This window comes from Myxocyprinus asiaticus, chromosome 45 (assembly GCF_019703515.2).
Source record: "Myxocyprinus asiaticus isolate MX2 ecotype Aquarium Trade chromosome 45, UBuf_Myxa_2, whole genome shotgun sequence".
NCBI lineage: Eukaryota > Metazoa > Chordata > Actinopteri > Cypriniformes > Catostomidae > Myxocyprinus > Myxocyprinus asiaticus.
The window spans coordinates 8,173,420-8,199,678 of NC_059388.1; the positions used below are offsets into that span (position 1 = coordinate 8,173,420).

Here is a 26,259-nt window from a genome sequence, read left to right on the forward strand (position 1 = left end):
CAGCATCTTAAACGGGAGTCTGTGTAAAGAACGGTTCAGTACTCGCAGGTCCAAGATTGGCCGCAACCCACCGCTTTTTTTCGGTATGATGAAGTAGAGGCTGTAAAACCACTTCTTCATCTCAGTCGGAGGGACAGGTTCTATCGCACCCTTCCATAGGAGGGTGGCGATCTCCGCACGCAATGTAGCAGCGTTTTCGTCCTTCACCAAGGTGAAGTGGATACCGCTGAACCTGGGTGGACACCTGGCGAACTGAATCGCATAGCCGAGTCGGACGGTCCGGACCAGCCATCCCGACGGATTGGAAAGCGCAAGCCACGCATCCAAGTTCCGTGCGAGAGGGACCAAAGGGACAACGTCATCGGACGTACCGGCAGGTGGGGCCTCATGGCGGGGAGGAGCTCGTGGTGTCACACCATGTCGTGGCCATGCTGATTTCGAAGCACTTACCTGGCTCCATGTGACCACCTCCGGAACAGCCTGGGACGGGGGAGGAAGAGGCCTATCCTCGCAACCCGTGGAGACTGTCACATCGGGGGTGGATGTGTGCCACAGCTGGGCGTGCAGGGGAGGGGAGACTGCCGCTGGAGTGCCAATCCTGCAAGGGAAAAAAGGTGGACGGTGCATATCTATTGTTAATAAATTTCATTAATTTTATTACAACTGTGTCTTCATTGTGTTGATGATCAAAGACTCTACTAGTTGTCCAGACTCTCACAAATCCTTCAGATAAATCAGCTGACCAACTCCCTCTAGTTTACATGAATTCTAAATGATCCAACAGCTCTTTTGAGAGTGTTCTTAAATTGTTAAGATAGTATTCTTAACTGGTGCCCCATATTGCAATGGGTGAGGGGTCTTCTGATACACTCATAACCACACCTTAAGTGACACGTGATCAAAAATCACTACGTCATCGGTGAATTGAGTAGAAATCACTGCAAATGTTATCGATTAAAGAAAGTCTTTGCTAAGATAAATGCTCCTTGCTGAATTTAATGGAATTGAGCAACCAGTTTAATATTTAAATTAATTAATTGAATCTAACTAATTAAAACCTCATATGGGGCTCCAGTAAATGTAGTGTGCTACGTTTAGGAGCGGGTTTGGTTATTAGCAATAATTAATAATTATCAAAAAGAATCATTAAATTATTAAAATCAATAGAACATTGGTGAGAATCAATGTTAGCTTTTTTAATCCTTTAAATCAACAATTATCAAAGATAATCATTCATTGTTAACATCAATGAAACATTAATTAAAATTAACACTAGCTTATTGATCATTCAAATTCAACAATCATCAAAGATAATGATCAATTATCAAAAATCAATAGAATATTAATAAGGATTAATATTGACAGGGCACCACCCTGGAATCAGGGACTAATAACCAGATGGTATAACAGTCTCAATATTAGATTGTTTTCTTAGGAAAATCGACAACCGAAGAATATCGATTTTCAGGAAAAAAACAATGAATGGAGGCTTGAATCTGAGCACTGACATCCCATCAGCATGACACAGGTGTATGCAAAACAAACCAAAACACTTCTCTTTGTAATATAACAAAATTTATTTATGCAGTAATTTCAGTTAATAATTAATACAATGCAGTCAATAAACTTCCGACTTACAACTACAAACTAAACAGTGATATGATTAGATATGGAAATCAAAATAATCCTATAACACATGAGGGTGTGTGTGTGTGTGTGAGAGTGAGTGTGTGTGTGTGTGTGTGTGTGTGTGTGTGTGTGTGTGTGTGTGTAAGGAGGGACACGCACAAAATGGCAGACGTGACTCTCGTGGAGAGTATGTCATGCGAGACTTCCGGCCAGAGAATATGGCCGCGAATGTGGGCAGAGAGAAACCAGTCAATGGCGTCTACCGGTATCCACTTGTATAACAGTTTAGGGACAAAGCTGAGCTTAATCACGAAGCTATCTACTAGCCAAAAATGTGAGCGAGAATGTTTGTGAGGGGTCGCGTGTGTCTGTGTGTGTGGTTAGTAAGAGAGAGAGAGAGAGTTAAGTGACGGTCCCAAAGCCGGTTTCGCGAATGTGGGAGAGAAAGAAGCTGTTTATCACTCAGAGACATGGTGGACGGCTCGTAAAACCGTCCCGCAGTCTTTGATTCTTTAATGGGTAAACTCAGTTTGCTGGTCTCACCCGCGATGGTGGAAATGCACAACAGTCCAATGTGGTTGGACTACAATACAGCAAATCAAATTTGTGATAATTAATACCCTGAGTATTAGCAATGAGCGGACATGGCGGTCCGTAAACTGTACAAGCAATAACCTTGATACACAAGAATAACACACTATAATATTCTATCTCTGCCCAGACGTAAACCTCTTACTTGAATCGTACGAGGACGTAGAATGTGTGTTTATCTGTCCTTTAACTCCGACCCAGTTCCTTGAGGCTCGGATGATGACGAGAGGCTGTTTCCTCGCTCTGTCGGTGGGCGGTACGGCTGCTGATTCTCGGCGGACTGGCGGAGAAATCAGCGACGTCGACTTGATTGAAGATGGAAGGGATATCTTTTATCTCTTCACTTCTGCAGGCAAACGGATGAAGATGCGGATTGCTCGGCAGTCTCCTTCGGATCTGTTAGTGTTCGGTGGAACACAGAGTAATCTTAACTCGTCCAGCGAGATGGAGATTGTATGGCCACAGTTTCAAGTCGGACGTTACTTCCTTGTGCCACGGGGCTACACCTGAGAGCAGCGATGAGCTGAATCTTCGCACGGCGAACAAAGTTGCTGGAAGCAAATCCCGGAAACATTTCAGAGGTATTTCAACTCCTGATGATGTCATGGTTGAGGTGCGTTCTGTCGTGTGCCTCATCCAATAGGAGTTGAGAGTTCGTGAGCAAGGCTTCATGGGATTTGTAGTCTGTTTTGGACTCCCTTTGTTTGATTTTGGCGCAATTATTATCAGTAAAATTTATGACTTGGTACAGTGCAGCCGGAAAGTATTCTCAGCGCTTCACTTTTTCCACATTTTGTTATGTTACAGCCTTATTCCAAAATGGATTAAATTCATTATTTTCCTCAAAATTCTACAAACAATACCCCATAATGTCAACATGAAAGAAGTTTGTTTGAAATCTTTGCAAATTTATTAAAAATAAAAAACGAAAAAATCACATGTACATAAGTATTCACAACCTTTGCCATGACACTCAAAATTGAGCTCAGGTGCATCTGTTTCCACTGATCATCCTTGAGATGTTTCTACAACTTGATTGGTGTCCACCTGTGGTAAATGCAGTTGATTGGACATGATTTGGAAAGGCATACACCTGTCTATATAAGGTCCCACAGTTAACAGTGCATGTCAGAGCACAAACCAAGCTATGAAGTCCAAGGAATTGTCAGTAGACCTCTGAGACAGGATTGTATCGAGGCACAGATCTGGGGAAGGGTACAGAAAAATTTCTGCAGCATTGAAGGTCCCAATGAGCACAGTAGCCTCCATCATCCATAAATGGAAGAAGTTTGGACCCACCAGGACTCTTCCTAGAGTTGGCCGCCCGGCCAAACTGAGCGATCGGGGGAGAAGGGCCTTAGTCAGGGAGGTGACCAAGAACCTGATGGTCACTCTGACAGAGCTCCAGCGTTTCTCTGTGGAGAGAGGAGAACCTTCCATAAGAACAACCATCTCTGCAGCACTCCACCAATCAGTTCTGTATGGTAGAGTGGCCAGACGGAAGCCACTCCTCTTTAAAAGGCACATGACAGCCTGCCTGGAGTTTGCCAAAAGGCACCTGAAGGACTCTCAGACCATGAGAAACAAAGATTGAACTCTTTGGCCTGAATGGCAAGCGTCATGCCTGGAGAAAACCAGGCACCACTCATCACCTGGCCAATACCATCCCTACAGTGAAGCATGGTGGTGGCAGCATCATGCTGTGGGGATGTTTTTTCAGTGGCAGGAACTGGGAGACTAGTCAGGATCGAGGGAAAGATGAATGCAGCAATGTCCTTGATGAAAACCTGCTCCAGAGCGCTCTGGACCTCAGACAGGGGCAAAGGTTCATCTTCCAACAGGACAATGACCCTAAGCACACAGCCAAGATAACAAAGGAGTGGCTAAGGGACAACTCTGTGAATGTCCTTGAGTGGCCCAGCCAGAGCCCAGACTTGAACCCGATTGAACATCTCTGGAGAGATCTGAAAATGGCTGTGCACCGACGCTCGCCAACGTGATGAGCTTGAGAGGTCCTGCAAAGAAGAATGAGAGAAACTGCCCAGAAATAGGTGTGCCAAGCTTGTAGCATCATACTCATAAAGACTTGAGGCTGTAATTGGTGCCAAAGGTGCTTCAACAAAGTATTGAGCAATGGCTGTGAAAACTTATGTACATGTGATTTTTTATTTTTTTTTTATTTATTTTTTTTTTTAATAAATTTGCAAAGATTTCAAACAAACTTTTTCACGTTGTCATTATGGGGAATTGTTTGTAGAATTTTGAGGAAAATAATGAATTTAATACATTTTGGAATAAGGCTGTAACATAACAAAATGTGGAAAAAGTGAAGCGCTGTGAATACTTTCCGGATGCACTGTGTGTGGGCCTGAGTTAGGTTTTACGACTGTGTTAGGCCTGCCTTTGTCTTCTATCTGAATACATGAGGCCCAACTCCTCTTTCCTTTTTGCCTCCTTTTTTGCTGTTAACAGTATGGGAGAAGTGCGTATAGCATCCATTAATTAAATGGAGCTAGGAAAAGTATGAAAAGAGCACAATTATTTGAGTTAATGAAACAAAGGAATTTAGATGTACTGTTTGCTCAAGAAACAAATAGTGATGTTGTAGTTGAAGCTGACTGGTTTGGAGAGTTTGAAGGGTTATCTGTGTTAAGTCACAACTCTATAACTAGTGGTGGGGTCACAATCGTTTTTACCCATTTCTTACCAAGTTGAAGAGATCGTAAAAGGAAGATTTTTTTAAAATTAGAGCGCAACATGAGAATCGGAACTTCATATAAATGTGTGTTTAGACCCCGACTAACAATGTTGATAGGATACTTTTTTTTTTTAGACTGAGTATGCAATGCACTGAAAGATTGTGATTCTGAAGGTTTTTTATTGCTGAGGGGTGATTTTAATTGCACTGCACAAGCCTTGGATTGGAACCATACAGAACCTCATGTGCCCTCTCGTAGGAAGCTAATTCAAATGATACACTCTTTTGAACTGGTTGATGTGTGGAGAAATCTTCATTGAGATCAGAGGCAGTATACTTGGGCTCATGCTTTTGATAATATGTTTTTCTTTGCAAGGTTAGATGTTGTTTTAGACACCAATCCAGTCTGGTTAGGAAATGTTGCATAGTTCCGGTTACTTTCTCAGATCACAGTATGGTACAATTTGTTCTTTCGCTTTTAATAATGGCCTGTTATGTGATAGGAATTTAAGAGAGCTTTTTAAGGTCGTTTGGGAAAATCTAAGGGAGGGGAAAAGCTTCCTATCTTTAAGGCAATGGTGGGATTGCGTAAAAATTTAAATCAGGCAGTTTTGCCAGCAATATTCCTGTAATGTCACAAGGGACATCATGAACAGAATGAAGTCACTAGAAAAAGATATACTTATACTTAAGGAGCAGTTTGGGGGAGATCAAAACCTGCATGTGTTGGAGGATTTCAGAGTAAAGAAATAAACTCTGTCTGATTTACTAGAGTCAAAGTCTCAAGGTGCTCTAGTTAGATCCTGCTTTCAAGATATTGAACTGATGGATGTGCCATCTAAATTCTTCTTTAATCTAGAGAAGAAGAATGGTCAGAATAAAGTCATACATGCTTTATATGCAGAGAATGGGGATCTATTAACAAGCCCTTCTGAAATCAGAATGAGAGCTACTAACTTTTATAAAGAACTGTATAAATCTGAACTTAGGAATGATGAAACAGATGTTAACCCATTCCTTGAGAACTTACTGAAAGTTTCAGATGAAGCAAATGTTTTACTCAGTAAAAATCTGACTTTAGACGAGTTACACAAAGCGCTATGGGGCATGGAGTGTTGAAAAGCACCTGGTCTAGATGGTCTCTCAGTTGAGTTTTTTTAATGTTTTTGTTCAGAATTAAAAAAAAAGATCTACTGGAAGTATTTAATGAAAGCACAAAGGAGGGTCTATTGCCTTTGATTTGTCATAGGGCTGTGCTAACATTATTACCAAATAAGAGGACTTAAACAATATAAAGAATTGGAGACCAGTCTCGTTGTTATGCACTGATTACAAGATCCTTTCAAAGGCTCTGGCTAACAGACTATGTAAAGTGTTAGGCCAGATAATACATTCTGACCAAACCTATTGTATACCAGGGAGACTAATCTTTGACAATATATCTTTTGTCAGGAATATCCTAGATATTGGAAAGCTTCTCGACTTGGACTTAGGCTTGATATCACTCGATCAAGAGAAAGCTTTTGACCGTTGTTTTTTTATGGGATGTTTTGGAAGCTTTTGGTTTTAACTCCAGTTTTATAAATAAGATCAAAGTCTTGTACTGCGATGTTGAGAGTTAGGCTGTGCCTTGTCTGGAATGCTGTATACACTAGCAATAGAGCCCTTGTTAAGTAAACTGAGATTAAAATTAAGTGGGATAAGCATTCTAAATAGTGAAACTACTTTTAAACTTTCAGCTTATGCTGATGACATTGTGCTTTTAATAAATGGACAAAGTCATATCGAAACACTTTTAGAAATCATAAATGAGTTTAGAACCTTCTCATCCACAAAAGTAAACTAGTCAAAAAGTGAAGCCCTGTTAATAGGGAGGTGGACAAACAGAGAGCCATGTCTCCCAGATCATTTAAAATGGACTAGAAGAGGTCTTAAATACCTTGGAGTTTTTCTAGGACATGAACTGTTTGTAAAATATAACTTTGAGGAAAGTGTTTGGAAAATTGAAAGCAGGATTGCCAAATGGAGATTCATACATCCAAAACTGTCTTACAGAGGACGGGTGTTGGTTATAAATAATTTGGTAGCATCCACTTTGGCATCGCCTAGCTTGAATAGATCCACCTGTTAAAACTTTGCAAAAGATCCAGGCAATTCTGAATAATTTTCTCTGGGATGAGGTGCACTGGGTTCCTCAAAGTGTTCTGTATTTACCCAAGGATGAAGGAGGACAAGGAATTGTTCATATTCAGAGCAGAACAGCGGTTATTCGCATGCAATATGTCCAAAGATTTCTGAGTGGACCGTTGGACCCAAACTGGAGAGTGACAACTTCTATAATTCTAAGGAACTTTGAAGGCCTAAGCTTGGATAAAGTCCTATACTGGATGGACACAGCTAGAATGAACCTCTCCAAGTTGCCAATCTTTTTTCAGAACCTGTTTAAAGTATGGACACCTTTTACTGTGAGGAGGGACAATTATACTGACTCTCTTATTTGGCTTTTACAGGAACCCCTAATTCTTGGCTCTTGTTTGGATGTGTCATGTTATGGACATTCTTTTACTCTCATGGAAAAGCTAACAGATGCTAAGGTTATAACTTTAGGAAACTTGGCTGCACTAACAGGTCCAGCCTTCTCAAATGAGGAAGTAGTTGCAAAAAGCCTAGGAATGAGATCGGTCTGGCAGGGGGGGCAATTACTTGAGAAATGGAAGGCATTAATCTCGAGAGAAGAGATGGAACTGTTAAATGGTTTCTGTTCAGGTGTGTTAAAACCCAACTGCCATGATTATTTTCCAAGTTTAACTGTGACTGCAAATTTAGAAAATTGCTAAGGCATTTTTCTGCAAACGAAAGAGCTATTGTTTGTGGGTTCTAACCCTACAAAGGGCAAATAAATATATAAGAGCTGTGTCAAAGCCTTGAATAAAAAGCTTTAGATAAAAAAGTTGAGACTCCATGGAGGATAGTGTTAGGTCTGGATGATGCTATAAGACCTGAGTGGAGAGCACTATATAAGTCACCACTGGCAAAAAAAGTGGGGGATTTACAGTGGAGACTTTTGCATGAAACAATTGCTGTCAATGCTTTTATATCTGTTTTAAATCCAAATGTGAGCTCATAATGTCCCTTCTGCTCTATGTACAAAAATGTTTTTCATGCTTTTATAGAATGTTACAGGTTAAAAACCTTGTTTGATATGAAGTTTATTTAATGGCTTTGATGAGAATTTCTCCTTAAAGGTTTTTATTTTTGGGTTTAAATATACACGGAGATGGAAATTTAAATGTCAGATTTTACATTTTCTATTGGGAGAAGCTAAAATGGCTATTTATGTAAGCAGAAAAAACAAAATAGTACAGTTGTATGATTGCAATGTTTTAAGTGTTTTTATAAACTTAGTGAAGACTAGGATATTGGTTGGTTTTCTGTATTTTAAAGAAATGAAAGACTTGACTTCTTTCAAAATGATGTGGTGTCAGAATGGAATGTTGTGTAAAATTGTTGATGATGTTCTAGTGTTCAACAATTTTTTTAAATTGTATGTGTTTTTGTACTTGATGTAATTTAATTTTGTGATTTGTTTTATGGATATGGTCACCAACAATACTCAAATTGGCTGTGGAATTCAAGCAATGATTGATTGTTTTTAAGAGGCCCAAAATGTGCCAAGAAAAGATTCCATACACCACTACACCACCGCCACTAGCCTGGACTGTCGACACAAGGCAGGTTGGGTCCATGGATTCATGCTTTTGGTGCCAAATTCTGACCCTGTCATCTGTGTGCCTCAGCAGAAATTAATCAGACCAGGCTACATTTGTCCAGTCTTCAACCATCCAGTTTTAGTGATCCTCTGCCCACTGCAGCCTCAGCTTTCTGTTCTTGGCTGACAGAAGTGGAACCCAACATGGTCTTATGCTGTTGTAGCTTATCCGCCTCAAGGTTCGACATGATGTGCATTCTGAGATGCTATTCTGCTCACTACAATTGTACAGATTGATTATCTGAGTTACCGTAGCCTTTCTGTCAGCTTGAACGAGTCTGGCCATTCTCCGTTGACCTCTCTCATCAACAAGGCATTTCTGTCCTCTCTCATCAACAAGGCATTTCACTCACTGGATGTTTTTTATATTTTTTATTTAAAAAAAAAAAAAAATGTTGGCACAGTTCTGAGTCAGTTCTAGAGACTGTTATGTTATACTCAAACCAGCCAATCTGTCACCAATAATCATGCCATCGTCTAAATCAATGAGTTAAAAAAATGTCACACCTGTTGAACTTTGGACTTGGCAACCAAGCCTCGAGCCCAGCCATGGATACTGGAAACAAATGTGAAAGTGAAGCGAAAGTGTCCTAGAAGCAATACGAAATTACATGGTTGCTTCAGTAAATGTGCTTTTAATGTTATATTTGCTTTTAAAATACTATAGGTTAGGTTTAGATCTTGATTTAGGGATTTGCTCACCTCTAATTGATCTTTTTGGACACTATTGGTTAGGTTTAGGCTAAATTTTTAGGTTTGGGAGGTACATTTTACGTACATCATTTTACTTATTTTTAGCGTCCCCTGCTGGACATTTAATTGGGAAACTGCAGCCAAAGGTATAATAAAGCACGTAAGTTTGGTTTGCAAAAATGTTACCATTGTCACCTAAATTTCATGAGATCAGGCTGTGTTTAGGAGTAAAACTGTAAAATAAGAATAATATTGTGAACAATATTAGGAATAATTTTTATTAGTAAAAATTAACATTATTATTAATGAGAAAATTATTGTAAATCTTACACTTTACAGTAAGGTTATATTAATTAAAATGTGTTTATGCATTTGATATATTAAAGTAATAATAAGATATATATTTTTACATTATTTATCTTGGTCAATGTTAATTTATAAAAAAATAAATTGTTCATTGTTAGTTTATGCTATTACCTAATGTTACTTATACAGCTTCATATGTTAGCATATGTTGAAATTAACATTAACCTTATTGAATTCAACCTTATTGTAAAGTGTTACCACGATACTGTTGTTAAAAATAATGTTGTAGCAATTAAAAGAACAACATTTGGCACATCTGGCACAATCTTTATACCCTATTAAATAAAATGAAAATAATATAAAAAATGTGATAAACATCAATGTTACTGCATTGACTATTAGCAAAAAATACAATTAATAAATACATAAAACATACTGACATACGCTAAAATATGGAAAGTTTAAGAAAAGACTAAATAATTATTTTTATTTTTTTCATTCCTAAAATCATAACCACATATTTATATTTGCAGGCTTTGATGTATATATAATAATGTATAAATGTGGTATGGCATGTCTTATTGCAATAATTCAGCCATAATCTTATTGCTATAATTACATCAGAGCTTCAAAATTCAGTCACTTGGGCAGCCATGATGCTTCGTGGGTCGACTTGGCATATGTGTACTTCCTTTTATAGCCTTCTTTTACATTTCCTTCTGCTTTCATTGCTGATTTGCTTTGCAGCATGCAAACAAACAAATGGATAAATCCATAGATATTTGCTTGTGTAACATCCTTATGCTGAATGTACTATTGTTTTTTTCCTGTTTAATCTGATCTTTTTGCAACTTCAAGTATGTAAACTTTTGGCGCACACTTCTGGCTTCCTCCATCACTATTATATGGAGGGCGTAACACCAACCCCGGCATGATGTGGTTGCCTAGTGACCTCAGAGCACATGAAGTATATGTCATATACTATTTTAAGGTGCTGTACAAAAGTTAACTTTGGTAAGTGTCTAGCTTCTCTGTGCGTTCACCGCAGATTATTATGTGCTGTCAGACTGTAATTAGATTGAAGATCAATTACTACTGATTAATTACTTGTGATTATTCTATGGGAGGGTGTGTGTGGGTGGGTGATGAACAGGACATTTTCAGGTCATCCTGTTCGCTATATTATTACTGTGACCTCAGGCTGGTGCATTTAGATTTGCATTTTGATTGTCACTATATAAAAAAATTTAAATATTCAAGAACAGACGGTGAGAGTTCAGTTTTAAGTCTTCCAAAGGGAGATGGATGGCAACATTCACAACAATCAAAATACTTTAGTTATTCATGAGAGACCTGCAAGAAAATCCCCAAACTTTAGTGCATATTACAACACAAACAGCTGCAAAAGCACTAAAGCTAAAATGAATAAAAAATAAATAAATAAATAAACATTATTTTTGTCTTGTTTTCTCAGAATAAATGTCTAAACATTCTTAAACTCAATGTGAATTGCAGTTTGCAACCCATTTTACTTAAAAGTGGGCATGCCATACCAGAATTTAGCCAGGCTTAAATGCAAGTTTTCTAAAATAATGCCAAAATAACTATTTGGCTATTGGCTTTATATATTATACATTAGTTGTATCAGCAGAAAAGGAAAGTCTTTGCAGAGAAAGAGCAAGTTATTACATTTTGATTAAAGATTACAAAGACAAACTATTTTATTTTTTCTTTGGTATAACATGCACTGATGAAATGTGCACTTTAAAACCAGAAACGAGCAATAAGAAAGTAAATGGGGTCTATTTTGATTTTATGTTGACCCTAAAACAGCAAAAAATTTACCTGATAAGCAAAGCTGCATTAAAAAAAAAAAAAAAAAAAAAATAGAATGTTTTCAGAAAATGTATCTTGAAGGCATGTAGCGATTGGCTGCTGGTGCTGGCAATGATGAAGACGATGACGTTGAATTGAAGACCCAAGTGCAATTTATTACAAATGTGAAATCCCAAAAACATAAATCCAAACATGAACAAAATATAAACATGGACTTGACTTGACTTGACTTAGCATGATACGTTACCAATCTCAACCAAAGTTACATTCAACAATACCTGACAATGGACAAAGGAAAACATGAGGCTGAAATACTGGACATGGGAGAAAACATGACAAAGATGACCAATGAACAGACAGAACTAATAACAAGATAACAAGACAATGAACCAATGAAAACAAGACACGTGAACATGGAGGAAAACGTCATAGTTACTTTCGTAACCTCCATTCCCTGATGGAGGAAACGAGATGTTGTGTCAATGTAGTGACACTAGGGGTCACCCTTGGGAGCCCCAAACACCTCTACTTTTTTGAAAAATGGGAATTGGCGAGTGGAATTTGCATGCCATTACCCCGGACATACGGGTATAAAAGGAGCTGGTATGCAACCACTTCAGGTTTTGTGCTGAGGAGCCGAGACCAGGTCCCGGCCATTTCAGCGGGTAGTTCAGTGTTGTGGCAAGAGGGACACAACGTCTCATTCCCTCCATCAGGGAACGGAGGTTACGAAAGTAACCATGACATTCCCTATCTGTCACTCACTCGACACTGTGTCGATGTAGTGACACTAGTGGTCCCTATATAAAATGCCACAACTATCTGAACCTTGTTATGTGAACTGGCGGTGCGTGACGGGCAGACTGCTGTGTGCCTCGTAACCTCCCCCAACGCTCATATGAGCTTCGAACGGTCCTTCAGGAACAAGTCAACTGCCCAACAATAGGGACAGGCTAGCCCAGCCGAGGCCTCTTTTCCTCTTTTTCTCCCCTAAAAGAGTGGAATTTGTTAACCGACTGGGAGCCATAAGTGTCTACTTCGGGGGGTGTCCCTCCCAAGGGGAAGACACCAGAGAGACCACACCCCGCCCAAAGGCGCACATGGTCTTACCAAGTCTTGTCGGAAGTATGTCAAGTGGAGAGTCCCATGGTAGGTCTTACCCGAAGGGGGAGGAGTTTCTACAAAGCATGGCGACCGGGGGCAGAGGGGCCTCTGCCCAAGGAAGACACAGTTTACTGACAGGGAAACGATTTTGCAGAAGATATCACATGGGGTCGCCTTCGGGGAACCAGCACATGTAGAGCACCTACCTTAGTACAGGGCCTCATTAGTGCACGTACTGGGCTGGCAGCGAGTTTTGCCGCAAACTCAACTGCCACAGGGCTAAGGAGGAAAGTCATCCAGGGATCACAGTCTGTGAACATGACTGGGAGTCAAGAGCGCACGTCTTAAACTCAAGGGAGGGGAAAGGTGCTATGTGCAAGCGGTACACCCGGCCAACTGTCCTGGAACTTACCTGCTCGTGCCTGCCAATACACGGGAAGAGACCGGCTCAACCCGGAGATTGTAGAACCTCGCAAAGTGTTGGGTGCTGCCCAGCCCACTGCTCTGCAGATGTCTGCAGAGGGTGGCAGGGGGTGGCACGTCCTGCGCCTGATATGCCTTCGCGATGGCATCAATGACCCAGTGGATGATCCTCTGTTTGGAGACAGTGCTTCCTTTCCGCTGTCCACCAAAGCAGACAAAGAGCTGCTCAGAGCTTCTAAAGCTCTGCGTGCGATCCAAATAGATGCGTAAAGCTTGCACCGGAAACAGCAAAATCAAGGCTGGGTCTGCTTCCTCCTGGGGCAGGGCTTGCATGTTCACCACCTGATCCCTAAAAGGTGTCGTGGGAACATTGGGCACATAGCCCGGTCGGGGTCTCAGGATCACGTAAGAGTAACCCGGACCGAACTCCAGGCATGATTCGCTGACAGAGAACGCCTGCAGGTCCACTACCCTCTTGATGGAAGTGAGTGCAGTCAGGAGGGAAGTCTTCAAAGAGAGTGCCTTAAGCTCAGCTGACTCCAAGGGCTCAAATGGAGCTCCCCTAGACCCCGAAAGACTACAGAGAGGTCCCACGAGGGGACGAGGCAAGGTCTAGAGGGATTCAACCTTCTAGTGTTTCTTAAGACCTGATGATCAAGTTGTGCTTCCCCAAGTACTTACCATCTACTGCATTGTGATGAGCCAAAATAGAGGCTACATACTCCTTCAAGGTGGAGGGGGACAGCTGCCCCTCCAGCCTCTCCTACAGGAAGGAAAGCACCGATCCGACTGTGCATCTCTGGGGGTCTTCACGTCGGAAAGAACACCACTTAGCGATCAGACGCCCTAGCCTGAGTGATCGTGTCTACCTCCGCGGGTGGTAAGCAACTCAGATCTTCCGCATCCCGTCCAAGGGCCAGACATGGAGATTCTAGAGGTCTGGTCACGGGTGCCAGATGGTGCCCCATCCCTGAGAAAGAAGGTCCTTCCTCAGGGGAATTCGCCGGGGGGGCTGTCGCGAGGAGCGTGAGATCTGAGAACCATGTCTGGGTGGGCCAGTAGGGTGCTACTAGGACAATCTGCTCCTCGTCCTCCCTGACCTCTCACAGGGTCTGTGCAAGTAGGCTTACTGGGAAAAATGCGTATTTGTGTAGTCCAGGGGGCCAGCTGTGTGCCAGCACATCTATACCGAGGGGTGCCTCGGTCAGGGCGTACCAAAGCGGGCAGTGGGAGGATTCCGTTGAAGCAAACAGGTCTACCTGTGCTCGACTGAATCGACTCCAAATCAGCTGGACCACCTGAGGGTGGAGTCTCCACTCTCCCCTGAGGGTAACCTGTCGTGACAGCGCGTCCGCTGCGGTATTGAAGTCGCCCAGGATGTGAGTGGCTCATAGCGACTTGAGGTGCTGGTGACTCCAGAGGAGTAGATGGCGGGCGAGTTGTGACATGCAACGGGAGCGTAGACCGCCTTGACGGTTGATATACGAGAACTGCTGGGAAAAGTCCTCGACGAACAGGCTAACCTGGGAGATGGGGGCGTCAAGGAACCATGCCTTGTCAGCCTCTCGTATCTCAACCAAGTTGAGCCAAAGGTGGTGCTCCTGGACCACCAGGGTGGTCATCAGCCGAGAGACGTGCTGTGACCTTTGTCGCCCAGAGATCGAGGTCGGTCACCGAGCGCAGTTTCTGCATTAATCCCGGGTCAGAACTACCCTCGTGCAGCTCTTTTAGCACCTTGGCTTGGTGTACTTGAAGGAGAGCCATGGCGTGCAGGGTGGAGGTGGCTTGTCCAGTGGCACCATAGGCCCTAGTCGTCAGGGATGACGTAAACCTACAGTCCCTGGATGGGAGATCCTGGTGTCCGCACCAGTTGGCAACACTCTGCAGACACAAGTGCCTTGTCCATCTGGGGGATCAACGAATACTCCCTGGACGCTCCACTATCAAGGGTAGTGAGAGCGGGGGAGCTGAAAGACCGGGACCGGGCAGTAAAAGGTGTCTCCCACAATCTTGTCAGCTCCTCATACACTTCCGGAAAGAAAGGAACCGGGGCGTGGCCGTGGGCGGCGCCCCGAGCCCAGGTACCAATCGTCGAGCCATGAGGGTTCAGGGGAGAGTGGAGGGTTCCAATCTAGCCTGACACTCGCAGGCACCCGGAAAAGCATGTCCATCATTTCCATGCAGGCCTGAGACTGGGCGACCATTCCCGAAGGAGGAAGCCCAGCCAAAGCCTCTGCGTCTGATTGGATGAGCCAGCTCTCCGATGCTGCGCTTGATAACTCATCCGAAACAAGAGGTTGAACTCTTGAGATGAGCCGGCGGTCTCGTCCGATCGCCCGAACGGGGCAAGTGAGCGTGCTGGGTAATTGGAGGTCCATGGGGGGATACCCAGCGGAGGTGGTCCCATTGATGTCCCCAAATTGGCCCCAGTGCTAACCAATGCAGCCTCAAACCCGTAGGTAGAAGGACCGGTGCGGGGAGCCGCTGGGGTGGCTTTCTTTCTTACAAACATTGCCATGAACATTGTTCTCGCAATGAGGACATGACCCATCCATGAATGTGTCTCCACGTGGGCAGTGCACAGACACATAAGACAGCGATCATGGCCATCAGAAGTGGAGAGATAACGACCGCAACCAGGAATAACACACAAACGGAAAGTCATCTTTAAAAAGATGTTCCGTGTGTGCTGCTCTTTTTGTAAATGAAAATATACTCTTTTAGAATATACAGTACTCTCTTTTTTCGCTCTGCCAAAGCACCCAGGGGTGTTCTCTGCACTCCACAGGTGCAGAGGGGGAGAAGTCGCTGAAATGTGCTGTAAATCTAGCAGTTTTAAGGTGCGTCTTTGGAGGGAATTGAATTCAGTGCACTGAATACAACCGCTCGGCTCCGAAGAGAAAATCTAAACGAGTGCATACCAGCTCCTTTTATACCCCTATGTCCGGGGGAGTGGCATGCAAATTCAACTCGCCAATTCCCATGGGCCTTTTTTCAAAGAAGCAGAGGTGTTTGGGGCTCCCATGAGTGACCCCTAGTGTCACTACATTGACACAATGTCGAGTGAGTGACAGATAGGGAACATGAAATCACATGACAAGGGAACCACATGACATGAAAAAGGAACTAGAAATAAACTTTTCAAAATAAAAGACATGATAAATATAAATCAACAAAATACACATGACATATCGCCCCCACTAACATGACATAGTTCCAAAGTTCTGTAGGAAGCTGGGGTTGGGGGGGTCTTGAGGTGTGGGGCGTGGCCTGGTGAGACAGGGTGTGGGGCATGGGACCAGGGCAGAGTCAATGGAAGGTGGGGCCCTGAGAGGCTTGAGGGGCGGAGCCGTGGAAGGTGGGGTTGAGAGAGACTTAAGGGGCAGAGCCATGGAAAGCAGAGCCATAAGAGACTTGAAGGTCGACACCATGGAACTTGGTGCCCGGAGAGTAGCTGAAGACTCGAAGGAGCCAGAGGCAGGGAGGACCAAGGAGGCACTGGAGGCTCGGAGGAGCAAGGCGGAGCTGGGGGATCAGAAGACTGAGGCAGAGCTGGTGGGACTCAGGGCCAAGGTGGAGCCATAGAGAAGGAGGTCCCCAGTGGAGCTTACGGATCAGAGGGACGAGGTGCAGCCAGAGGATCGGAGAGCCAAGGTGGAGCCAGGTGACCGACAGACAAAGGAGGATCCTGAGGGATGAGGGACCCCGGCAAAGCTGACAGGCTGAAGGACAGCAGTGGAGCCGAGGGAACGCAGAGCTGAGGCAATGTCAAGGGGCCAACAGGCCAAGGCGGAGTCCAGTGCTCAGAGGCTCCAGGCAGTGTCGGAGGGTTGAAAGATCCCTTGCCTGCTCAGGAGAACTAAGGGTGGGTACAAAGGCGGCCATGACGTGGAACTTTGGCTTGGCGGCCATGACATGGAACTCTGGCTCGGCGGCCATGTCATGGAACTCTGGCTAGGCGGCCATGTCGTGGAACTCTGGCTCGGCATCCGCCTCCCCCACAGTGAACGTAGAACCAGTGATCTGCAGGGCAAGGTTGATATACTGAGCGAGGCTGAGGGAACTGCGACCACCAGGCATCTAGGTGGAGATTGGCTCACTTATTCCAAAATGGAAAATGTCTTTTAGGGCAACCTCATTAAAGTTCACCTGCCAGGCCAGAGCGCAGAAGTCCTCGACATAATCTTCTAGGGGACGACTCCCCCGACGTAGGCGTAGGAGTAGAACTGCTGGGTTCATGGTTGGGTCAAGTATGATCATCAATCATGATGGCACCACGGATGGCCGCATCGGTGTGGAATGCTTCTATTGTTTTTGTTTGTTTGTCCTATGTTTAGTAATCTTTTTCCAGTCAGTTTTACCAGAGACGAACTGCTGAACATTCAACAGCATATACCAGTCAATCTTTTCCCGGATTTTGAATATTCGGACGTTTTGTTTGACATTTTAGTCAGATGCATGGCTGTGTTGTTTAAACGCGCTATGAGATGCAGGCGAGGGAGACGAGCAGGCGCGCTGGTCAGGCTCCGATGGCGGGGCTTTCGAACAACACTGCTGAGCATTCATCTAGCGAATCTCCACTTTCTCCCTAACAAAATGGATGAACTACATCTCCTCACCCGCACAAACAAGAACTTTTCAACCTCTGCTACCTTGTGCTTCACAGAGACCTGACTGAGTGAAACCATTCTGGACAGTGCGTTACATCTGCTGGGCTTTCAGCTGTTCAGAGCGGATCGCATCGCGGAGTTAATGGGGAAAACGAGAGCTGGTGGAACATGCTTTTACATCAATGAAACTTGGTGTACATATGTAACAACGTTAAAGAAGATGTGCTGTCCTAATTTGGAAGTGCTCTTTATTAACTGTAAGCCTTTCTACTCACCGTGGGAGTTTTCCACATTTATTCTGGTGAGTATGTATATTGCGCCAAATGCGTGTTTGAATTCCACGCTGCAACAGCTGGCTGATCAAATCACAGACACGGAACAACAATACCCGGACTCAGTTATTATTATTCTTGGGGATTTTAACAAAGCAAATCTCACACATGAACTGCCCAAATACAAACAGCACATTACATGCCCAACCAGAGACAGAAATATACTGGATCATTGCTACACAACAATAAAGGATGCATATCGCACTGTTCCTAGAGCAGCTTTGGGACTATCTGATCACTGTCTGGTTCATCTTCTTCCAACCTACAGACAGAAATTTAAATCTACTAAGCCTGTAGTATGGACTGTAAAGAGATGGACCAACAAAGCAGAGCTGGAACTACAAGCCTGCTTTGACTGCACTGATTGGAGTGTTTTTGAGGCTGCAGCCACAGATCTGGATGAGCTCACAAATACTGTTACATCATATATCAGTTTCTGTGAGGATATGTGCATTCCTACTATGACTTATTTAACATTTAACAATGACAAACCATGGTTTACAGCGGAACTCAGGCAGCTTCATCAGGTCAAAGAGGATGCTTACAGAGTTGGGAATAAAATGTACAATCAGGTCAGGAACACACTGAATAAGGGAATCTCTGAGATACTCTGAGAAGCTGAAAAACAGTTTTCAGCTAATGACCCTGCATCAGTGTGGAGTGGCATGAAACAACTTACGAATTACAGGATTCCTGCCCCCAACCCTGTGGTGGACCAACAACTGGCTGATGACCTGAATGTGTTCTACTGTAGATTTGAAAGGCCCAATCTCACACCCCACACCCACTCTGACCTTCACTTCACACAAACACCAAAACCTCCTGCAACCCCCCTCCTCCCCCCTCCTGCTACTCAACCTGCACTTAAGATCTGTGAAGATGATGTGTGCCGTGTCTTTCGAAAATAAAGGATAAGGAAAGCACAGGGCGTTTCACCTGCATGTCTTAGATCCTGTGCTAACCAGCTGGCCCCTATCTTCACACAGATCTTCATTAGATCACTGGAGCAGTGTGAAGTCCCATGCTGCTTCAAATGTATCACTATCATCCCCATCCCAAAGAAACCAAAAATCACAGAACTTAATGACTACAGACCTGTCTCCCTGACGTCTGTGGTCATGAAGTCATTTGAGAGACTGGTGTTGGCCCACCTGAAGGACATCACTGGACCCTTTCTAGATCCCCTTCAATTTGCTTATCGAGCAAACAGGTCTGTGGATGATGCAGTCAACATGGGATTGCATCATATCCTGCAACATCTGAATAGACCAAAAGACATGAAACAGGAACTAGAAATAAACTTTTCAAAATAAGACATGAAAAATATGAATCAACAAATTAATACATTTCAATGAGAATATTTTCAACTGAGAGATAGAAGTTCAAGAATTGTGTACAGTTAAAGACGTCATTATGCGAATAGAAAATAATGATAGATACATTCAGCTATTTAAGAGATATACAGAGAAAAAGGCACAAATAGGGAAAAAAGAATAGCTTGTAATAGCTCTTCTGTAGTGCTTAGATCATTCAGACTGGATAATTGTAAAAGTAATTGTAGCAAAATAATTATAGCATAATAATAATGGACAATTGCCATGAATGATGGTTGTCTCTGAAGAAATGTGAAGTAAACACAATGTATGAGAATCCATCAGTATTTTTAAAAATGTGCATTATGCACATATTTTAACTAAAAATTCTAATGCATTTTGTGTACTGATCAAACCAAAGCATCCATTACATCCATAATACCTGTAGCTCAACTGGTAGAGCATGTTGCTAGCAATGTCAAGTTCATTGGAATTCTAGAAATACACATACTGATAAATGTATACCTTGAATACACCGTAAATTGCTTTGAATTCAAGCATTAGAAATGTGGACAGGTGCATTGCTTCGACATAATAAACGTCTGTTTTAATTTTAGTTTCATGTTTCCATGTGTGTTGAAACAAATTATGAATATACTGAAAACTGAGTCTAAGAGCTTTCAAATGATATATAGTTTGTCAAGATTACTTCATTATCAGATCAGTTTTGACTGTAAAATATGCAGTTAATTTTAACAAATGCAAACAAACCAGCCTCCAGAGCAGCGATATACTCAGGCATGTTAGCATTTTAACTGTACAACTATATGTGCCTTGCCTTGCCTTGACTTGTCTTTTTATTTTTGGATAGTCCTTCAAAATAATAATAATAATAATAATAATAATAATAATAATAAGATTCTAAAATATCGAAGACTAAAATGTTCATGTTTATCAGTATTATTTATTATCATCAGTATTTGTAATGATTTAGTAACATAATTGATCATTTGCATTGCATTATTCTACTTATGCTTTTACATCATGTGTCTCATATGCATTCTTACAGCCACATGAAAGTAAAATTTATGTAAGTTATTATGTACTGTAAGTCTTATGTAAGTTCTTCACATTACCTCATGGTAATTATTTCCATATACACATGCGGATCAAATTAAGTGGGGAGAGTGGGGTCTGCTCTAGACAAAGGAAGGCCTATGTTGTTGTTTTTTTCCTATGGATGGACTTAAATATGGCCTGCATGAGTATGCTCTTCAGAGAAAGACCGAGCGACACCGAGAGAAATGAGGAAGATCGGAAACCATTGTATGACACCACACTTTAAATCGAAATTTTGCTTTCTCTCCAATGTCTGATAAATAAAAAGATTTAATAAATGTACTTTTTCTTGGCATATTTAACTGGTGTGGCTCCATGACTTAACAATGGGTAAAAAAATAATAAAAAATAATTAAAAAAAAAACTATATTCAGAGTCTTCAATATGAAGTAAAAAAAGTGTGAATAATAAAAGCCTTGCAACATGAATTATTGAACACACACACACACACAAAAAAAAAAAAAAAACTAAAGAAGTATAATAAGAATATTACACCTGATTCACACATACTTCATGAGCGATGCGTGAGGCTTGAGCAACGTGTGAGCAACGCAGTCATGTTTGTGCTTTCAAATTAGCCTGCAGCTGTGCGCAGAAAAAAAAAAAAAAGTTGTATCTAGGTTATATATATCACCTATATATCAAAGCCCTTTTCAAGGAAAGCCAGTCCATTCGGTGGCCACCTTTGGAACGCACTCGGGCAAGTGGTTATGTAAACAAGTGGCATACAAGTACAGCCCCAATCAACTTGAATGAAGAAAGATTGAAATCTCCAAAATGGTTGGTCAAGAATACGATCAAAGAACATATTTAAAATCAGCAGTAAAATCTGACAACAATTGTATAATAAATTGTGCTTCTTTAGCTCAGATCATGATAAAAAAAAAAAATAATAATAATTTTTAAATAACTGGGTGGTTCAGCTAATGCGCATGCATGTTCTCAAGTTGATTGATAGGTAATGTCTGTACAGTATCTAAAAGGTGATTGGCTCTTATACCTGTTAGGCGGATGTTCCAATTTCACTCATTCATTTTAACCTTTTTGCACTGAGTTTCTCCTGTACTGATGGATCCCCCAGCGTGAGTTATTAATACATGCTGTAATAAGATTTTTTTTTTTCTTTTTTTTTTTTTTATCTAACACTTCAAAGCAGATGCACTGGAGGACAGATTATATCACAGCAGGTGCACAGAAGATCAGATTATATATTATCAAACATATAATGTGGTTTTTAGATGTTTATAATGATTGATTATGATAGATAAGATGCGATCGCGAATACGCTTGCGCTTGCCTGCTATGCATGCTGCCATATTGTTTACAAGCAATGCAGCACGGGATTCTGAGTTCGTCATAGAAGCATAGAAGGTTCTAAAAACCTAGCCCCTCAACTTTCCCAGCTCTGGAAGTGGTTAGAATGAGTGATGGACGGAATGGAAGAAGGCTCGAGTGGACTGACTAGTTTGTATATTCTTTTTTTGATGTCTGAAAACATGGCAGCATTGCTACACCAAAACAGTCAGCTCTGATGGTAAAGGCTTTAAACTTTTATTTAGTGATTGTTTGAATGTTTGCAACATATAAAAATAAAGATATTGTGATGTTGAAAAGACTATTTGAGCAGCTGTTTCATAATGACAACTGCTTCAGTCCCTCTTTTGCTGGTAAACAGCAGCACAAATGCAGATTGCACCAGCTTGATTGTATGCATATGAGCCCAGACTAGTGCGATCACACCGGTTTGATGGCATGTGCGAAAGTGGTCCATCTCTTCTACACTGACTCTGTATATATAAACATGGGCAAAAGTCCTGCAGTTTATTTATTTAATCTTTCCTTTAGTTATTTTGTGTTTGAATGCAGACCTATAAATTGTAGTGTATAGTAGGTTCGGTTTAAATATTGTTTATTTGCTTTCGCATATTTTTTTATGATCTCCGAATATTATATTTTTCTACTGCACCCAGACCCGCTGAGTTTTGCTCCCTGAGCTGTGGTGCAAAAATACTCACTGCCACGTCTGGGACGCTTCTGGGACATGAGACCTCACGGCACCCGCTCGCAGTGCGAAGGCTGGAATCTGTTAATATGGGCACCGAAACAAAAACGCCCTGCACACGCCTTGCACATGCCCCACTCACGGAGTATGTGTGAAACAGGCCTTATACAGTGAAATACTTTGCATTGCACAGAAAACGAGAATGAAAAGATACAGTCAGTTACAAAGAGATAAGAAAATGAAAGATAAAGAAAGGAGGAAAGAGAATACAATCTTTAATTATTTTACTGACTCTATTAAGTACAATACACATTTACTGTACAACCATAACAATGTTAAGTAATGGTGCGTGTTTGTTTTTGTATTTTTCTTCAGTTTAAATACAGGAACAGTCATTTCAACATAATAATTTACCAACCAGCTTAGTAGTTCATTCTGTTCTAAATATTGTGTTCTCTTATTGGCCTTGTGTGTTTGTTTCATAGCATCTCTCCACTCCATTACAGTTATAAATATATATATGACAATTCAACTTGCCTTCGGTACAGCAAATTTTTGCCCCTTTCAAAATAACGTTTGCACATTTTTAGACCGTGTTTGAATAACATGTTTATTCGGTGGCTGTGAGTGGGTGGATGAGCGTTCTGGGAGTATCAGGGTCAACAGAAGACTTCTGCATTGTTTTCCCTTGCTGTTCAAGCTATGCTAACTGGAGCCCTAGCAAAAGTCTAACCGAATGTAGAAAGAATGTAAGTTTAACCCTATAATGTAGAGTCAAAGAGCAATTGGCTAAATTTGCAGAGATTCAATTCTGAATAAGAGGTATTGTTGGCTGACCCTGTTGGAGACACATGGGCAGTTCTCCTCTGGCTATACAGCATGCACATAATGCCAGCAGAAGTTAGTTATATGTAATAAAGGTCATGAATTAGTTGAGTAAACTGAATAGATTATTTTTTTTATTTTTTTATTTTTATTTTTTTATTTTTGGTAGGCAATGTGTAAAACTAAAGGATTAAGCAAACAATAATAATATCTGATTGTGTCAGACAATGCATTAATAATCTTTTGATTGATTATATTATTTTTTTCACTTAAAGGAATATTCCGGGTTCAATACAAGTTAAGCTCAATTGACAGCATTTGTGGCATAATTTTGATTACCACAAAAATTTATTTTAACATACCCTTCCTTTAAAAAAAAGCAAAAATCTTACAATGAAACTGAATGGGGGCCAATTTTTTAACGTTAAAATAATCACTTTTTTCAAAAGTATAGCAACAAGACGTAAACAATATGCACAATGATAAAATCATGTACTAACCTTTTCTGTGTAAAGTTATAGACAATTTTACAACTTTATCACCATGATGATGTAATGAAATATAATGTAAAAATGACAATTTAAACAACTTTACAGCTCAAATAATACATGATTACAGAAGAATTACTGCAAGTGCTTTTATAAAATTATAAGCTTCACATTCTGCCTTTAAGCCCTCCAAAAATTGGCCTCATTCACTTCCATTGTAAGTGCTTCACTGTAACCTCAGTTTTTTTTTTTTTTTTTTTTTTTTTGTGGTAATCAATATTATGCCACAAATGCTGTCAATTGAGCTTAACTTTTATTGAACCCAAAATATTTTTTTTAAGTCCTCGAATGAGTCTCATCATATTGCAAAGAATATAAATATCTCATGTAGGTGCCCCTTATGTATTGTGTGTGCTGTGTATTTTGTACAGCTGTATTTTGTCAATCCATATGTATCATAAACGGATAGTTCCTACTCAAAATTCTGATTTGATGATCCACATTCAAAACCGTTGTAAAATGACTGTATTGCACATTCTGTATTAACAATTTAAACTCTGAACATGTTTTTTAAAGATTTCCTGTTACAGTGGCATGCCTAAAATGAAAGGCTTATGACTCTACAATTTTTTTTATGATATAAATTATGAGAAATTATAAAAAAAACTACATAATTTCCACTTAAGTCATCTGATCCAGGAAAGGTAACGTGTCTTTAGCCAGATAGCGCATTATGTGCTGTGTGCACATTGTGCTTCGTGTGGATTATCTAATGATCTATGCATCCGGTTGTGTTGTGTGTGGGCTTGTTTTAACAGCAATCCCTTCTAAGTAATGGTATGTGATATTTTATGTTCTGTTTATTTTTCGTGAAGTTATAAGTGAAAACACAGCTGATAAGCAACACCTGTTTACATGTAACATCTATTTCAAAGACATGTGCTTAGCTATTACTCACTATATTTTTTGTCTGTGAGTAAAACAAATAGACGTGCTGTATTCTACTCTTTGAGAGCTTTCCAACGACATATGACACATGGCTATTTGGTCAGTTTGATATTTTTACCTATTACAATAATATGTACAGTGCAAAATTATTAATAAATTATCAAAACATTTCGTATTTGTATTCAAATTTCAAAGCACTTGTTCAGTTTTGGTCATAATGTCTATATGAATTGCAAAATACAGCTTCTAAGATTTATTTTGTGTTGGTCAAAACTGTAATTAATGTTTATTTATTTTTTCCTCATCGGCGAGACTAATGGCTGGCGGGCCAATCCGAGCTTAAAGGGTTAATGCACCAAGTTGCTACTTTGTTTGGCAACCAAAAAATAAACAGATTTTTATTTAGAAGAAATTATGTACATTTCTAGCAATCATGGCAGAAGTAATTCATCAAATGATGGAGACAAGTGTTATAGCTGGGGATATATCCATATGTGTTGTTTAGAGCACTCTCGTCATTTTATAGAGCCATTTCAGGTGTCTGGATGTTGTGCATTCCCACAAAAGTATGCCAGCTTGTGTTAGTCTACTGCATCTTCCACAACCTAGCACTCAGAATGGCCTGCAAAATGGGAAATTGCAACATAGTGTACAAATTACAATCAGCACTAACTTTTGGCAATGTTTGCATCATTACCTGATTTGTGTAATTCCTAGTGAACGGGGGGCAAAAACAACACAGACAGCATGTGCAAATAAGCAACGCTATCAGCAGGCAAAATTCATACTTAGTAAATTCCATTCCCACTGTGCTTTTTGGGCATTCTGATGTGTGCACAGTATGTTATGCATAGTGTGTAAATTGTGCTCTTAATGTATTATACTCTCTATATAATGTGTGGGAATTCTGTGGAGCATGGACCCACATTTTCACCCACCATTACACTTGTGTACATTATAAGTTGGCAATAAAGATATTTACATTTGATATCTGTTACTGTCATTGAATGCAAAACCAAAAGTTAGAAAAGACAAGACTTATTTTAATTCAATTAATTTAATTTCACGTGGATGTCAAGTGCTTTTTGACTGTTTATCAATTAACATGTGTAGTTTACTATCCAGTCTAAGCATCCAGTCTTGTAGTTTGCATTGGATCATTCAATAGAAACACAAAGCAAGCAAAAGATTGGCAGTTGAATCAATGAAACTTAAGCATCAGGTTACCTGGTTGCTAATATCTGCATTCCTTGTTTCTTCTTTTTTTCCACTTGAGCTACCGAATGGTAGCTGTCTCTTTTTCCCAGAATCTTTTGTTGGCACCCAAATCCCTGTGTGGGTGATATTTTTCTGTCATTTTCTCTCCGGATCCCGCCAGCTTACCTTCCGTTCGCACTGAGGGACCGCGAAAACGAATCGCATCATATCTCAAAGCCCCGAGGCGGAAATACTCTCCTCTCATGCTTGTGCAGCATTCACCATCTATTTACGAAACTAAAACCTGTCCACACATGCCAACACACCTCTCTCTGTCTCCAGTGTTCCCCCTGGGAAAAGAAAGTGATTTATTATT

General features: G+C 41.0%; 1 long non-coding RNA gene across 1 annotated transcript in view; it reads right to left on the reverse strand.

The window, feature by feature from the left end:
* LOC127435445 (uncharacterized) overlaps positions 1-25,988 on the reverse strand; it is a 67,908-nt gene extending 41,920 nt beyond the window's left edge. Inside the window, exons 1-2 of the long non-coding RNA XR_007896207.1 lie at positions 25,914-25,988; positions 19,087-19,250 (exon numbers count right to left, since the gene is read on the reverse strand). This is a non-coding gene — a long non-coding RNA (uncharacterized LOC127435445). The remainder of the gene's footprint in view (positions 1-19,086; positions 19,251-25,913) is intronic.
* Between the last annotated feature and the right edge of the window lie 271 nt (positions 25,989-26,259).